The 15,682-nt window shown below is 44.5% G+C and overlaps 1 protein-coding gene across 3 annotated transcripts in view; it reads right to left on the reverse strand.

Moving 5' to 3' along the window:
* Positions 1-1,017, reverse strand: part of FOXP1 (forkhead box P1) — a 345,834-nt gene extending 344,817 nt beyond the window's left edge. For all 3 annotated transcript variants that reach the window (XM_027700822.1, XM_027700816.1, XM_027700819.1), the window contains exon 1: positions 1,001-1,017. The gene's annotated coding sequence lies outside the window, so the exon portion shown is untranslated. The remainder of the gene's footprint in view (positions 1-1,000) is intronic.
* Between the last annotated feature and the right edge of the window lie 14,665 nt (positions 1,018-15,682).

Below are 15,682 nucleotides of genomic sequence, written 5' to 3' on the forward strand. Positions count from 1 at the left end.
CGAGTTGGGCCGTTAATCACAAGACATTTATCCCGGGATGCGCAGGGTGAGGAAAGCAGAAAGCCGGCGCGCGCTGACGGAGGCACAGATGCACGGAGTTGTGCAAATCTGCTGAATTCCAAAGCAATGAATTCCCCGAGTTTAAGCGATTCTGAGAACGCCCATGAGCCAAAACCCACAGTCCCGTCTGGATGCTCTCGCCGCAGGTCCCGGCGCTGGGCACGAGGACGGCACAGAGCAGGGGAGCCCATCCCATCGTGCACCCACAGGCACCATGTGGAGCAGCAGGAAGAGCATTTTGGGTCATTTTCTGCCCATTCTTGCAGCCCTGCAGACAGTTCACAGGCCAGTCACTCCCTTCACTGACTGAGCACGTTCCTCCATAATCATGCATCCGTATCTGCATCCCATAGCAGATGCACACAGCACCAAGCACTACAGGGCCTATAAATACCAGCTTCTTGTGACACCAAAATAAAACCTGAGCTCAAGTCAAACTCCACCATCTATCCTCAAAGTTTGAATATGTTTCCCTCCTAAACACATGTAATTAAAGCATAACTACATGTGGAACATCATCTTACATGTTCTATTAAGGGGACATTTACCACAAATGAGAGTTAAGCAGTTCAAATATTAAAATGTGAATGAAACTATTGCTGATAAAAATGGCATAAATTAATACTGGTAATTAATTAAGTCTGGTTTTATTCTCAGACCTTTATTGGAAGAATGAGGCTTTTTTACAAAATTTGTGTTACTAAATAATATAATTTACTGAAGTTCTTAAGTTTTCAGCCCAATCAGATCAATCAATTTAGTTTTTATTGTTCAATTCATCTGCCCTACATTTACCCCTACGCCTGTCCATAGAAACAAACCACACATTATACCTGATTTCCTCCACAGAAAAGCTCTCTAATAAGCACCACATCTACTAAGTATATTTGGAGGTCAAATTTCAGACCTCTTCCTTTGTTTTTTTCTTTTCCCCTGTTACCTTTCAACTTGTGAGTGCCAGAAAACGGTTTCAGAAGAGAAAAAAATAACTTTCTGAGCAGAAAAATGCAAAAATCACGTTTCCTCTGGACCAGACATCACAGCTCAAAAAGGAAAAAAGGGAGAGAAAAAGAGAGAGAGTCAGTTCATGCTGCAGAGCAGCCGCGGGGCTGGAACTGTGACGACAGCACTGGGACATCCTCAAATCCACCCAGCATTCCAATAATGCAAAGCAAAACACTGCCGCCGGTGCAGCCAATCCACAGGACATCACAGTCCCACGGACAGAACACTATTTGTGATGAAAAGAAAAGGTGAATTAGAAATCATGGTGGCTCTGTTTTTTAATTATCTAAAATAACAGGAACTGGGTGCATGGCTCTCCAGGAGCATTTGGAAAAACTGAGTTAACATCGCTGAGGGCACAGGGGGAAGCCTGGCCTTAGCCAACATCCTCTGGCATGAAGGTACTGCCTGACATCAGCAGAGAAAGAATCAAACCACATTCTGAGAAGCTGCTTAGAGACGTAATATAGAAAACCAAGTAATATTAAAATAATAGTGACTGATTCACACTAATAAGGGCTAAGGAGGACAGAGAGAGAGGGGAGAAAAAAAGAAAAAAGGAGAAACAGACACCAACCTACACTAGTAACTACAAAGAAATAATTTCAGGGCTCAAACCAATGCAATTTTAAAAAAATTAAAACAATTTCATAAAACAACACTACTACAAGCCCACCCAAAGCAGCAAGAAGCCATTTTTACCATTTCAATCAAATACAAAGCTGATATGCTAACTTAAAGGATCAAGACAAAATAAGATATGTGGGCCGACAATCTGAATGCCAAGTTTTACCCATGTGAATTCAGTTATAAATGCTTGGAAAATGTGATTCTCTAACTTAGAAATAGCAGCTGTAGCATTCAAAGGTACTCCAGTAATTACTGGAATGCTTGCTGAAAAACTAGACAGAAGCTAACATCTTACTTACATTAAATACGCATTTACCACAAATTAAAAGAGCCACAGAAAAGAAAAAAAAAGAACAAAAAAGAACAAAACCAGAAAACAATCAGGCAAGCAGATGTTCAAATAAGAAGGGGGAAAAAAATGACAAGAGAGGGCCAGATGCTCATTTCTGGTAGTTGTCACAGTGCAATGAAGGTGCTTTGCACCGCCAGCCTCCCCAAGTTACCGATGTTCAACAGCCAGAGAGTGCCAGATTGTCACCTCTACAACTGTAAGTGGTAATTTCATCCCAGATACTGCAATAACACGCTGCCTTAAAATCGCAGAAATGCTGCCTAGCCATCTGAGACAACAGTAAAACAAGCAGCAACACCAAGTGTAGTTGTCTACTACTGCCTGAGGGACTCATGGCTTTAGCAGCCGGGCTGGCATAAGGATTATATTATCGAGGAGTGCCCTGCATGGCTTTATTAAGTGCCAGTGAAATGTCTATTGCACTCAGTGCCTGGGAAATACTGTAAGGAACGCCAACCACCAACCACCAAACTACAAATTAAGCTATTTGACCATTCCGCGCTTATTATCAGCTGCTGTTCCCTGGAAATAAACCGTTCTGGAAATAAGGGATCGGGGATGTTGGCAGAGACGGGTAAGAGAACCTCTTTCCAGCGAACATAAAGCCCCAGGACACGCTGGTAAGGAGCAGCGAAGTCCACACCCAGGCTTTGGAAGGAGGTACCCGAAGAGAAGTTATCTGCAAAATGTGCATCACACTCTCCTGGCTCTCTTCACACCTCCCCCTTCGCATCCCCACTCCCATGCACCTTCGCGTCTATTCCCACACTTCTCTCGCTACCCACATCCTGAACATATTTATGTTGTAAACATCCATTTGGAAGCACTCGGTAAGCTTGTGGCACACAGAAGGATGCTGCTCTGAGCTCCAGGAGGCAGCCAGCTCCCCATGACCCCTCTCTCCCTCTCCCAGCTGCACAGGAGGGGAAAGAATTACGTGGCCCTCACACTTATCTTTTATCCACTCAGGATCCAGATTATTGCCTAATAAAACTTCACGGCAAAGCTATTAAAAATTAAAGGGATATCTCCCTTCCTACATAATGATTTGTCACAAGCCAGACCTAAATCAGGATTGATGAGGTTCATGGTACCTTCCTTCTTCTTTCCCTTTTTTTTTTTTTTTAAATTTGGCAGAATTTTCCAATTTTTTTGCAGCCCTCCTCACTCCTTACTGACACAAAATTTCTCCTTCAGTGCTCCAGACCTTACTTCTTCATCAAGATGAACTAAGAGGCAAAAAGGCAGCTGAGCCAGCAGAAATGTTCCCACTGTCCTTCAGGAAACACGCAGAAGAGTCCAAGTAGTTGGTATGATTCAGAACTAGTGGTAGAAAAAGGACAAACCAGATTACAGCAACACAGAGGACTCCATCCAAAACCTGCATCCAAAGAGACTCCTGCTAACATATGGTGGAAATGTGACTTTTTGCAAATATCCTCCGCAGAAGCCAATTCCTCTCCTCCACCCAAGCCACATCCAGTAGCTCTAGTACGACGAGCTGTTACTTACATGTATTAGTCAGGATAGGCATCAGGCACGATACAAATTTTAATCCATCTAGCTAATGAGGAATCTGCCATCTAGTTAATGTGCTCAGACCCTCCAGAGAAATTAAAATCCACCTATTCAGGCTCCTTGCTAACTGAGCACTGCCCATCCCGGAGCACGGTGGCTGCTTTTCCGAGTCATCACGTCCCGCGCTCCCTCCGCGGCGCCGGCACCGCTCCACCAATACAAAGGAGAAGCACCTGAAGCAGAATCACGCTGGAAAAACAGAACTTGGAAAGAATGCGTTAGCAACTTCAATCCAAATATAAAATGCATTTAAAGGTCATAATTTGCATAACTACATCTCATGTTTTTTTGTTGTGCGGGGTTTTGGTGGTTTTTTTTTTCTTTTTTAAATTGCTCTATCCTGGAAGGTGCCGAGCGCTTCTGAGAATTGCTGAGCACCGCTGCCTCTCATTTAAAGTTTTAACAACTCTTAGGCCTGTTCAGTGCTTGGCAGGAGCAGCTCTGCAAGGCATCCTAGGACCATGCTAACAGGTACAAAGGATTAATAAAAACAACTCTGTTCAAAACCAAAGTATCGGGAGAAGGCACCATTATCACGTGCTGACACGACTGGGCTGACATGGGAGTTTCACTGAATCCACCACTTTTCTGAATCCACCGCTCTTGGTGGTGGATTCAGAACAGCAGCAAGATGAGACCAGTAATAACAGAAAAGGCTCAAAAGGCCATGCACACAAAGTGACCCAACAACTCCTGCAGTTGCTTTTAATCCTTTTGTTCACTTGGCTCAACAGCTACTCCAATCTGGATCCAACAAGGATGCCAGGCTGATTCCCTAAAACTTCATCTCCAAACCAATACCCAGTCTCATGAAAAGTGTCATATTTTCCCTGTAACTGGAAGAGCAGCAGGTACAAGGAGTGCCCTCTTCAACCACAGGGAAAATCAGGAGATGCTGGAACTTTCAGCTCTTGCTTCCTGCACGAAATTAATTATAACGGCCAATCTGTGCTGCTGCTTAGTCTGCAGGGGAAAAGATGAAACAGCTAAATTGATATCACGGCAAGGGAAGGGCTCGTCTCAGCAACATCTGAGGCTGCTGCAGAAGGGGTATTCTGCCTTTGCCTGAGCTATGGGAGGGAACTCTGGAGATGGCTGAAAACTGGCTACAAGCCTGCAGCTCCCCCAGCTTGTATGAATGTGTTTGCAGGGATCAACGCGCTCGGCATCGGGTTCAGAGGCTGAATGCAGCTCTATCACCATTAGCACCTGGTTGATGATTGACACAAACCACACACCACCTACAAAGGCATTGCACAGACCCGAGCATGTGGGAAACACAGGCTTCCCAAAAACCCTCTGCAACATCTCAGATGTTTTCCCACATTTCAATTTACCAAAAAAAAAAAAAAGATCAAGGTTGCAGTATCTGTGTTAAATGGGATCTTTCATTTCCGTGGCATCCTCTTGCATTCCTTTCAAAACTTAAGAAATATTCTGTTTATTCTGGCCTAGGCATAAGATCTTTCCCCCAAAAGCAAGTTCCTCACAGTGCTCTGCTGCAGACATCCCAGCGGAGAAGGGACCCAGAGTCCAACCATTAACCCAACTCTGCCATCTCACCACTAAACCATGTCCCTAAGCACCACATCCACACATTTTTTGAACACTTCCAGGGATGGCAACTCCCATCACTTCCCTTGGCAGCCTGTTCAGTGCCTGACCACCCTTTCAGTGAAGAAATTTCTCCTCATATTCAAACTACACTTCCCTGGTGCATCTTGAGGCTGTTTTCTCTTGTCCTGATACACCTTTTTCATCACTATCAACCCTAAAACCTGCACCTGGGAAGAACAAACAACCTTGCCTCCCTTCTGACTCCAAGGGAAGGAGGCTTAAGCTCCCTATTCCTGGTTCCCCTTACCAGGGGTCTCTGCAGGCCCCAGGAGAAGAAGCAACATAAAGTGAAAACCAGAGGAGGGACAGTCCAAACTCCCCAGAGTGTTCTGGCAAGAGAAGATCCACACAACAGCCTCAGGCGTAGTGAGGAAACCCACAGGTTCCCTTCACTGCAAGGCGTGCTTTGCTGTGCGTTCTTGTTTGTTTGTTTTTAAATATTCTGGCAGTGGAAACAGAGTCACTGTTTTGTTTTTCTCCCCCACATATGCTATATAATTTTGTTTCTAGCACTCGCTTCTTGCTTACTCAGTTGCCTATAGTCTGCCTCTCTCACAGGAACACTAGCTGTGTTTGTCCCCAAACTGTATCCTGATCCAACTGCTTTGTGTCATCCCACCAGCCCTGCTCAGGGAGCGACGATCAAAATATTTTCCCTAGGATGCAACGCAGAGAGATGGGCATATATGTTACTTCAGAGCAAAGCTGACCTACAAGACTGAAGGGTGTGCACAAATGTTTTGGCTACTGAACTCGGTAAACACAACATGAAAAGAGGGAGTAGCGCTACAAACACTACCAAGGCTTTGTTTGTGCCAGATACACTGCTAAGAAAATAGCACATTTCAGCCTCACAACGTGGCCAGTCCCCCTGCAAATTACTGCACAATACGACCACACTTCGAGCAACATTTAAAGATGGGCAATAAATTAATACAGGACATCCCAACCGGTCGTGGGTCGCAGTCATCAACAAGTAGGTCAAACTAATTCTGGAAGCCTGTGAGAGGCACATAAAACAGTCTGCGGCAGCAGTCCAAGGCAGGGATGAAGCAATCCCCACTTGAACTCATCCAGAAGCACTGACACAGGCCCAGGTGCCAAAGGGATGCAGGACAAAGCCATCCCCAGTCCGTGCAACTCGCCTCCCATCTCCGCAAGTTACAATTAACTTCCCTGACAAAATGCAAATACATTAAAAAAACACCCAAGCCAATTAAGACACAAGTGTTTAAAGACATGAGTAGTAATTACAAATGTATTATTCATACCTAATTTACAAGATGAACTTCTTTCAGTAAAATATTAAACTGTTTACATGCATTCAGGAAGACAATTTCCCAACCCTCCGCGTCCTGCTCTGCAGCAGTGACTATTGCTATGCAACAACTCCGTAGACTTACAGTGTACACTATGGAGTAATCAGAAAATGTTTGACCTCAGATATCTACTTGACCCCACAGAAATGCAGACTCGCTCGCTATAAAATCCTAAACAATGGGGCAGACAAGGTCAGAGGGTCAAAGCAAGTATTAACAGGTCATTGTGCAACCCACTTGGGAGCAATTACTTCTGGTCACGGCTAAGTGGACACTTGATTGAATACCACTAAGACAGCTCACATCCCACAGATAACAATCCTCACAGCGATTAAGAATTAAAGCCCCCATGATTCAGCCTTTATTACTCAAATGAACCTAACTATTCCATAAAAAACTCTTGGTATATGCATGATGCAAGGTCTAAATTGAAATGCCACCTCATTAAACAATAATATCTAATTTTATCTAAATGAATTTTCATGAAAGTACGCCACACAGCTCAGGAATTTTTAAAATGAATTATCACAAGCGATACATAATTTCACCAAAACTGCTGCAGGAAAAAAAAAATTAGCTTCAGGGATGAAAGGGAAACATCTATGCTGAATGAAAATTGCACTTCTTTCTGCTTGCAGAAAGGGTAAAAGGGGGCTTCAGGGCTTCTGCCAGACAATAGAGCCAGATTTTAATCAAATAAACACCTTTCTGCTATGTCAGGTATGCTCCCCCTACCCCAACCAACAGTAAACACTTGCCAAGTAGGACTACATACACAGAGGCCACTTTCAGAAAAGTGGATGTCACCTGCACATAGCCTTTAAAATTGGGGTTTATTATCATAAACTGCTGAAAGAGCTACCCATTACTGACTTTACTGGCCTCTATTACCTCAGCTGAAAACAGCTTGTACATCCCCTCCTGAGGGTGAAAACCCTGCTCTGGCACCTGTGAGGCATTTAAGAGCTCTTAATTATTTTACAAAAATGAGCAGTACACGCGACTGCTTTAAAAGGGTGTCCATCAGGAGTCACTGAAAGAAAAAAAAAAGCCTATTTATTTTTTGATTCCATGAGCAGAAGTGGCAGGTCCAACTGCCCTATTGGTAAAAAGCATCACCATCAACCCAAAGGCATTCACAGCCTCATTTCTAAAGCTCCATGTGCGACTTCTTCCAAAGCCTGGCTCTCCCTCCGACCTCCCCTGTCCAGCTAGTCCCTGGAATGTAGCTGGTACTCAAAAAGTCCCTGCCTTTGTTGATGGGTTATGCTTTTCACAGGAGGAGAGAACCAAAAAAACCCCAAAAGACAGGAAAAAAACCTAAAAAAAGACACATTTTCCAAGCTAATGAGCCCAGTATAAACACGTGGAGAAGAGCAGGTTGCACAGATGCTGGTGGCTGACCGGTGCACATGGAAGGCTGGGTAAGACCATCAGAGAAGCAATGCCAACACAAGTTTGGGAGCTTCTGGGGATGAACTCCCTCGCCCCTTCCCTGCTCCGCCCCAGCAGCAAAGCCAACGCCTCGGGATATTTAAGAGCACTGCATATGCAGACACTTGGATGTGCAAAATTATGCATGCATGTTTGGAGGCCATTTTAGAGCCTGGTTCGTGAGTCATACAGAAAGTAGATCAGAAGAAAAAGAAAAGTTTAAAGATGCATTTTGTTGTATTCTTGCTACTGCAGCTTGGCTTTGCTTCCCCCCCCCTTGCTTTTTTCTTTAATACTGAAACTCTCTGGGTTTTTGTCCTGTAGCTGTTGGAAAATTATGAGTTAAACCAGTAGTCTTTTATATTAGTGTTAATACCATGACAGTCAGTTGATAACATATCAAATATGCAAAATTCAAGCCTGACAGACTGGTGCTCACCACTGTTGGTTATTGCACAGGAGCACGCGAGGAATGAAAAGCTGCACGGTTGCTTCTCCCTTGTCCTGCTGCCAGCAAGGTGTAATAACGCTATTATGAAAAGCAAACAGGGATGAACTCTGCTCAAAAGAAGGTGAAGCCTGAACTGAGAAATCAATTCCTGCATCAGTCGTGCCCCTACAATAGAGTAATGCTGTTACAAAGTTCATCAAGCCCTCCAGATCTTCACCCTTGCAAGACTTACGGTATTGTGCATATTTTATTGGCACTGAATATTCATACTGTGGCAGCATCTGGAGACCAACTAAGGCTGTCACTGTGGGGAAAAAAACAGCCCTGGAGTCCAGCCACCAGCTGGAAATTCCATCAGGAGGTCCACACCCAGTTTTCCTCTCTTTCGTGCACATCTCCTGTACCTCTGCCTGCCCAGCTCTAGGATAAGGATCTTGTGTTCTCCTGCTACCCCACGGGGGACAAGGTGTTACAGACCCCAGTGCCCTGTTCCAGTGGCAGACAATGCTGCTGGGTGCTATAAAAGCACAATGTAGATGAGAGTCCAAAAAAGATGTACTCTCAGAGACAGGCCCACTCACACCTGAGAGGGCTGTAATTCAGAAAAAAGTAGCAAAGTGCTGCTGGGAGACAGGGACTATTTGAGCTCTGTGCCCTGATGCAGCAAAGAGGTACTGGAGACTCTGGGAGACAGGAAGGTGGTTAAAATGGGGCAAAACTGAGAAGGACTGGGAAAGAAGGGATAAACTTTGCTTCTGCAAGGCAGCACAAAGCCATGAAGGGATACAAGAGCAGTCCCAGGTCAGAGCAGTGCTTTGCAGCCCTCCACTCTCATGACAGGGAAAGCTTTGGAAGACACACACACACGCAAAAAGACAAATGAAGCCAAGAAGATGCAAGAAAACTCACTGTGAGCACCAGCTGAGTCAGAGAAGGGCAGGACTGTGAGACATCGAGCAGGGAATACCGACTGGTCTTACCACCTCAGAGTCATGGGGGAATCTCTCACCAGGGCTTCCTTGACCAAGCTGTACAGTGTGTAGCCTCTTCTTCCTTTCCTAATGCTTTCCAAACCACACGAGCATACCATACATAAAACACAAAGTTGAGAGTTATTACAGTCAGCCAGGCCAAAATCTATGGGATGGTGCAGTGGCTCTCTGACGTGCTTCTGATGAGGAATGTGAATGAATGGGAGAAGTCAGTCACACCTAAGCTAGCAAGGACAGTGGTGCATCAGACCACCAAACCAGGTATCAGGTATGAATCCGGGCACACAGATGATTTTTGGGGCTCTTTTTTTTTTTTCCACTTGCTATTGTTTCATTTGTATGTCCAGGAATTTCTTCCTGAATTTTTAGGTGCTGGACTATTCCCTGACCCTTGGCTGCACACTGCAATAGGAGCACTGTAGGCCACCTCCTGCTCACCCCATACTCTCCCCTGTAACATCTCTCAGGCAGGAACTCAGCACCTAGTAAAAATTAAACAATCAGCAGAACAACCCAGATTAAGGTTTGGCAACTCACTCCCTTGAAGTTACTTCTGGGGTTAGGGACACTGCCTGAGTGCTTCAGCTGCATTACCCAATATACATCACTCACTGAAACTGGTCCAAACAGTCACGTACACACACCCCCGTGCTAATGACTGCACCCAACTCAGACTCTGTCAGCAGAGACCTGCTGTCAGGTACCTCACATGTGAGTTTTTCAGAGAAAAGCTGACACTTTTGTAGAAGAATATACAGGATTTTAAACCTCCCTGCAGCTCCCAAGTAGCACATCAACACCTGCAAACCAAGACGTTCAAGCTGCCAGTATAGATTTGGGCTTCCATCACGTCCAAAATCACCAGGGGTGACACTTTGTTTTCCCTTCCCTTATTTAACAGGTGGAAGAATCACTGCAAAGGAGGCCATGTCCTGTACCCATGGCTGGAGGGGAAGGATCAGCACAGGGGAAGAAAATCGGGAAATCAAGAAGGAAATGGCTGGGCCAGATAAAATCCCCAGTCCTCTCTCGTGTTAAACAGGATGTTTCTGGTTCAGAAACAGATGGGAAGAGAATCCACTCCATGGCTAAGCCTGAGGAGGTAGAGAAGCCTGAAATAAAGTCCCTTTGACTTTAGCTCTGTGTCTCTGACAGCCCGACTCAGTCATGGACCGAGCAGATAACAGGCAACCATTCATCAGCTCAGCCAACACACAAAGGCAAGAATTTCCCTTCTTAAAGAGATTTAATGATAGAGCTTTAGAAACTGGTTAAAGGAGAGAGACTGAGAGTGAACACACTAGGGATGAGACCCTGTGGGTTGTTATTAATATTTCCCTGAAGCAGACACTCTGATTTGCAGCACTGGAAGGACACAATTCCAAGAGCTAGACACGTTCTTCAAGCAAAACACTGCCCAGCTGCAGAATTAGAGCTGAATTCAGAGAAAAGTTTTTCCACTGATCTATTCTAATGGACTATTGACTTTTTTTTTTAATCCCAACCAGAAAAAGCTGATCATGAATGCTTGTCTTCCTTGGTACACTGGGAAAAAAAATATACAACAAACAAGCTGGCCAGGGATGTCAGTCAATTTTCTGTCCAGGGAAGATTTTTTTTCCACATCTTCCTTTGAAAATTGAAGATTAAATCACATTCCATAGGGACAGTCAGAGAGCAAGCCCACAAGCACTACTGCACTCATCACCCACATCTGCATCCTCTTCTGCTAGTGGATCCTTCCAAAACACACCCCACCTCTGCCATGCCTGCCCACAAAGGGCTGGAGATGCTGTGCCTTTTCCAGTGAGAAGTAGTTGGGAGAAGAGAAAGGCAGCTTTCAGCTCTGCAGCTCTTTCCTGTTCAGCTCCCTGCAATGCTCGCCTTCCTTTTTGGTGCAGAATACTTCAGTTGCCTGGAGCTATTCTAGTTTATACTGGGCATTCATAGCAGAAGCCCAACATCTCTTGCTATTTTTGCTCATGGCTACCTAGGCAAGCAGCTCCTGTGCTACAGAGAAGCACCTTCTTAATGAAGCAGCTATGAGATCAATGTTGTACGACTTCCAAGAGCAAAACAGTTTACAATTAGCTGAAGGTCTGGTATTTGACAGTTTTTTATGGCTCTTTTACAACTGTTTGCAAATCTTTTCTTCCCCTAAATTATTCTAAAAAGTGTTAGGGGAAAGCCAAAAGTTATTTTGTGCAAGCATGTGTCTACTTGTATGAATCCAAGAGTCTTTTTAACTTAAAACCACCATTACAAACGCCTGTATTTACATGATAGTTGTTTATGTAATGCTTTAAAGAAAATCTAAATGGAGCACAGAAGCCAATGCTAATGCAGAAGACAGTGGGAGTTAATGAACATGCTCCTGGGGCAGTCCAGGATATGGCAAGGCATAGTGCCTGCACCATAGGAATTCAACAAAAAGGCTACATCTCTCAAAAAGAACTTTTGATACAACCTCCACATGTGCATAACCTGTGATTTTTAAGCCCCTCTTCTCATCTGGATCCCTGTGATGCTCAGGACCTCTGTTCCCATACTAGCCTAGCATAAGAAAAATGTCAGAACACAAGATTAGGACACCACCCCCAAAATTCAACCTTTCTCTTGAGATTTTGAGCACTTCAATAAATGAAAGCAAATGCAGAAATTAAGCTCAAAAGTCTTTCTTCAAGCAGATCTTTTCTGAATCCACACCTCTCTTCCTCTCATTCATACATGTGAACCTTTTAGCACTCCTGAATCCAAGTCACAAGTCCGGAACAGTCAGACTTCCAACGCGGAGCACCAGCCCAGGTCTTGGCTCCCAACAGCACGGCACAGCCTCCCACCTTCACCTCAAAGTATCACCTGCTCCAAGTGAAAGTACAAGAGAAAGCCTTCAGAGATAAAAAGCATGTTCTAGCCTGAGGCCTGTCAGCATGGCACATGTCTAAAGAGAAAAGTGAATCTGCATGATAGAGACTTGAAATGCAGGTGCCTGGATGGAAACAAGGATATCCAAAAGGAGGACTATGTATGGTAAAAGAAAAGGAAAGAAGAATGCTCGTTTGCAAAAGAAGGCAGGACAAAAACCAAAGCTACACCTGTAAGAAACATGTTTCTTTGCCAGATGCATTAAGAAGGTTATACCTTCACTTTAGACTTGCCAAAAAGATTAAAGCCATTTCCACTCTCACCCAAATCTCCAAGGAGACCGAACCTTCTTCAGCTTTTAACTGCAGTGAAGTTAGAATTGAGGGAGGATGCAGGAGAACCATCTCCCGAACTCCAGATCGCGATCACTGTTCCGCAGCCTCCTCCTTGCTGCCAATGCTCCCTCTGCTCCCTGCTCTCCTCACCCCAGCCAACACACCCTGTACAGCCTCGGAGCATCCCACTGGGCAGGACGGTGCGATCGATGCCATCCCTTCCTTGTAATCACACCTATGGTTTGGCAACACCGCACCCACAATCCACGCTGACGGCATGCAAGATCCTACACCTTCCAGAGGAAGCCCAGCTCCAGCTCAGGAGGACGCCTCCAGCAACGGGGAACTCTACCAAGTTATGTACTCTTATGCAAGTTTGGGGTTTCTTAAACACCTGAAGAAAAAAAGGAAGGGAGAGAAATCAATCCAGTAACCCTTGTTGATTATACTGACGGTAATTATACTTGTGTTATGCCAACAGTATCTTCAGTCTTGAGTTTGCCAGTGCTTTGAGACAGCTCGACTGCCTCACGGATGAAACGAAGCTGTAGGTTTTAAGCCACTAAAAAGAGGACAGTAGGCGTGGAAAGGTGATTTGGGGATGCAGGACAAGTACAGCAGATGGATACCGGTACCATGTAGAAAACCACTCCACTCCTACCCGGGGCAGAAAGCATAGCCTGAACTTTGCTCAAATGAGAAGCGAAGGTCCAACAACACAGAGGACCAGACCAGGGGCCACAACTCAAAGATAAGATGAAAATGACAACGTGCCAGAATGATCAGATGAGGCTCTCACAGACCTGAGCATCAAAAGGCACTTTATGCAGCTTCAACCACCTTTGTTGTGGGGACCTGCCCCATGGAGCCCATGCAGGTGCCAGGCAGTTGGGACCTGCCTGTGCCTGCTGTCACCTGTGCCATCAGTGGGGGGACAGACACGTCCCTGTGACACCCAGCCCCTCTGCTCCTGCTTCTTCCAACCTAAGCCAAAAGGTAAGAACAACAAAATCCCCAAACCCCACTTACCTCTCTGTGCAGCCAGATGTTGGTAGATTTATTAAACTTATAAATCTAAATTTTTTCTCCTAGGTGAAGGCTTTACATTCACATCAGCAAAGAACTGCCCAAGGTCTAGAGAGCTTGATCCAAGTTCTACCATCCTCCATTCATTACATGAAATATGTCCAACTCCCTAAATATATATTTTACAATATAAGTACATTGTGGGAAGACACAGAAGAGTCACCACATCACAGTTTGCTCAGCTGGATCCTGCCCAGATGTGGGATCACCAGTGAGCAACAGATAAATTTCAGTCCTGTTCTGACATTGGTTCTTCTTGTTGCTTTTGGTGAGTTGCTTAACACCCAGCGTGTCCAAGTTTCATTGCTTTATATATACATACACAGATCTATGTATACATATACTGTGGAAATCATATTTATTCAACCTCCTACAATGTTCAAGAAAGCAACGAATTATGCTAAAGCAGTTGAAAGTGAGGAGCTCTATCAGAGACAGAGATCAGGAGCCTCGAGAGAACCAGCAGTGATTTCACATCAGCCTGCAGAGCTCTGGAGTGAGCAGCCATCCACAGCCTTTGAAAATCAGGACCCTTTCGAGAGAGCTCAAAGATGGGTGAAAAAATACTCAAGATCTTTGGAGGAAAAAAAATTATATATATATATATATGATCAGAAGACACCACAGCTAACCCAAAGCACTTATGGGGAAACCACTGATTTGCAATTCCAAACCACTTTTCCGCCTGAATCCTCCACTTACTGTCTTATCTGATCTTCTCTCAGGGAATCCCCCAAACCACCTCTGCTTTGAAAGGACCTCTCAAGCTGTACTCTGAGCACTTCTTAGCACTGAAGGTTTGTGTGAAATGCTGACAAACTAACAGCACTTTTGTGCACTGCTGCCTTTTTTTTTAGATTTTTTTTTTCTGGCAAGATTATCCTTATCAGGTACTCAGGCTCTGCTCTCTTTGCCAAATAAAGGTTGCCATACCCAACACAGACACACTTTTACTGGCCCACCACAGGTAAACATCAGCATAAAATAAATTTTAAGGCAGCACACATGCCATGATCTGTATCCACACCATAACAAAGAAATGCTGCTCTACTGATATTCAGTAAGTGTTTTAAGGTCTAAAACCACGGGCAATTCTGCTTGGTGGCACAAAACCAGGTGTGAATGGCACAAAATCACTCTCAAGAAATGCCACAGACCCACCACATCACACCAACAGAGAGGTCATGTTGAAGCTGAGACCAAAGACACTGACTCTTTTTATTAGCAAAATGCCCTACATTAGATGACCTCAGTATTTCACACACATTATTTAAATCCTCCAGCAGCCTCTTAATATGGCAGCCTCTTCCCATTCTCACTTTGTAGACAGAAGCACACAGACAGAGGACATGGTGTAGCAACAGTTATGGAATAATAAAGTCTCCAATTTCTGACTGCCAATTTAAATCTGGAGGCTTCGCATTTAAAAATGTCCTTTGCCCAAAAATCTATTTGCTGAAATCAGTAAGAAAGAAAAGGAGAAGATTCCTTCCCTCTCCCCTTTTTACTCTGTCTTCTACGAGGAAAAAACATTAGTAGAACACCTTCAATTTGGAATCAAAATCATTTCAGCAAACAATTTTTGAGGAACACTGCATGGAAACAGCTCTTTTAAGTAGGGGTATTATAAAACCCCCCCCCCCCCCAAAAAAGTGTCACAGAATAATGATGCTTTTTTTGAACAACCAGTATCAGTCTGTTCCTGGCATTAATTTTGGAAATTGTATAGCTAATATGACAGCTATGATTTGGAGCCTTCAAAAGGCATAAGCTATTGGCATTTTAAATACATTACACACAAACATGCACGCACCCCTACACCCACACTAACTCTGGAGATTTGTTCTGCTCCTGTCTGCTGGCTCTTCTGCGCGTACTCCACAACAGATTGCTTCCTTGTCTCATCCCAGTTTCTTCCTAAAGGGGCTTTACATCAGGCACCCAAATATGAAGGGTAC

The sequence above is a fragment of the Neopelma chrysocephalum genome, unplaced genomic scaffold, assembly GCF_003984885.1.
Source record: "Neopelma chrysocephalum unplaced genomic scaffold, ASM398488v2 Primary Assembly neopelma1_147, whole genome shotgun sequence".
NCBI classification, from domain to species: domain Eukaryota; kingdom Metazoa; phylum Chordata; class Aves; order Passeriformes; family Pipridae; genus Neopelma; species Neopelma chrysocephalum.